The following is a 2,620-nucleotide window of genomic DNA, read 5'->3' as shown; positions in this document are numbered from 1 at the left end:
TCACGTACCTTCAGACCAACTTGAAGAGAATGAAGTGGATGGAGGATTTGAAGATCATGAAGCTGTTCATCTTTATCGAAGCTCACATAAATGCAACTTTGCGCATTAACGGTCGACAAGTCAAGCAAAACAAGTATGTCTATGAAGAAGTGACCCGGGTGATCTCTGCCGACAAGATCAAAGTGTTAGGGCGCTATGAGAAGAACGGGTATCAAAGGAAGGGATACCTCAAGATTCCTATGACTTACCCTTGCCTGAAAATCCATGACCCCACTCCATATTATTATTCCGTCCCTGTAGCCGATTGTAACACCTTCCTATTCTCCCCAAACTGATGTATCAATTAGCTTGTCCTACTTATCCAAAATAAATGTACTCAAAGGAATATGCCCTCATGAATCAATAAGACTTTTTACAATTATATATCTTGATCGTAAATGTTAGCTAAGGTGTTAAGTGATTAAATCACTTGGCTAAAAGTTGTATGGGAAACATTTGATAAGATGTTAACATAAAGAATCTTATTGTCCAAACGCAACCCCAAGCATAGGTTCCAAGTCCAACTCCTGCACTAAGTCCAGTTGTGATTCAAGAGAAGAAGTTTCTTCTCAAACAAATTAAGCCACCCGAGTTTGATGGCAAGGGAAGGACTGTTCAAGCCGACGCTGAGATCTGGATTGAGTCCATGGAGGACTATTTTGAGGCAGTAGAAACTGCACCTGCTAACCAAGTCATGCTCGCCAAACTTAAGCTTACAAGTGAAGCGAGACTTTGGTGGAAAGAGTGGTGTAGAGACCAAGGAATTTCGAAGGGGACAGTCACTTGGGATAAGCTTAAGGAAGTTGTGCGAGGGAGGTATCTGCCACCTGCCTACCGCACACAAAAGATGAATGAATTCTATCACTTGAAGCAGCTAGGGTTATCCCTAGAAGCATATTATTCAAAGTTTGTTTCACTCCTAAAGTACGCGCCTCCAATGGATATGACACAACAGGTGTCAAAATTATGTACTGGGTCGAATCACCTATAAACACCCGATTGGAATCAATGCGCCTAGCGGACCTACAAGATGCACTCATTCGAGTTGCTCCAATAATACATGAGGTGCAGACCAAGCCAAGGAACAACAGGATTTGGCCTTACAAAGATCAGAATAACGGTATGTCTAAGGCGCAGACTAAGAGAGCGTAGGGTCAGAATTAGGGCCAAAGAAAGAAAGCTAGGGCCAATGCTGTCAACAACTTTGTTCCAACACAAAGCAATGATCGCAACCCATGTTGTTTCCATTGCAACGAGCCTAGACACTTCAAGAGGGAGTGTCCCAAGCTTAGCAAAGGACATCGCCAAGGGAAATTCCAAGGTCAAAATAGAGCCGCTCATAGCCAAGGAACCACCATTATGGCCAGAGGGAGAACCTCCAGTGTTTCCAACAAGGAGCTAGATGATGAAGAAGATCCATTCATGGATGCTAACATTGAGAGGGCAACAGTTCACACTGCTCTTCACAAGAAGGGTCCAAATCGCCAATTCTCGGTGATTCAAACTCCATCATATTATCAAGGTAAAAGCTTCAAAACACTGATTGACCGTGGCAGCACGCATTCCTTCATTTCACCAATCTGTGCAAAAAGATTAGGGATAGCCACAATAGATGCATCTACTTTACTTGTGGAATTAGCAAATGGTCGTGAGGTCACTTGTACTAGGCAAACTGCTAAGGTGAAATTCCTACTAGGTGGGAAGCCAACTTTGGTGAGATTCAGGGTAATGAACCTAGGTGTTCACGAATGTTTACTCCGAATGGATTGGCTAATACCCAATGATGCCCACATCCACCGTGGGAAGGGCCAAGTCTCCTTCGAAAATTCTGAAGGGGAACTAGTCACGACTCAAGGTGAGGCTAGTGAGCCAAAAATATAGTTGGCAAAAGCAACACAGATAATAAAAGGTGTTAAAAAGGGCCTACCTGTCTATCTGATTAAATTGAATAAGCTAGATCAAAATCAGGAATCTGGGGAAGAACCTTCATGTTTAAAGGAATACGTAGACCTATTTCCTGAAGATCTGACAGAACTTTCTCCTCAAAGGGAAGTCAACCACGAAATCAAACTTGTGCCAAGAGCTGCACCAGTCGCAAAGAGGCCATCTAAGATGTCCATTCCAGAAGCTATCGAACTGAAAGAGCAACTCAAGCAACTGTTAGACCAAGGCTACATCCGTCCTAGCAGTTCACCATGGGGGGCTCTAGTGTTGTTCCAAAAGAAGAAAGATGGAACGCTTCATCTATGCATTGACTACATAGGGTTGAATCAATCAACCATCAAAAATAAATACCCCATTCCAAGAATAGATGAATTACTTGACCGTCTTCAAGGAGCGAAGATCTTCTCTAAGATAGATCTTAGATCTGGATATTATCAGATAAGGATCAAAGAAGAAGATATCCCGAAGACTGCATTCAGTACAAGGTATGGACACTTCGAATTCCTAGTGATGTCATTCCGGCTAACGAATGCTCTTGCTACCTTCAACAGGTTAATGCAATATATATTTAGGCCCTATCTTGATGACTTCGTACTCGTCTTCTTTGACGATACCCTAGTCTACTCATCAAAAGAGG

The sequence above is a fragment of the Lygodium microphyllum genome, chromosome 16 (assembly GCF_053477565.2).
Source record: "Lygodium microphyllum isolate KBCC chromosome 16, Lygodium_microphyllum_v1.1.10, whole genome shotgun sequence".
NCBI classification, from domain to species: domain Eukaryota; kingdom Viridiplantae; phylum Streptophyta; class Polypodiopsida; order Schizaeales; family Lygodiaceae; genus Lygodium; species Lygodium microphyllum.
The sequence above is the reverse complement of the archived record's forward strand: the minus strand, read 5'-3'. Positions refer to the sequence as shown.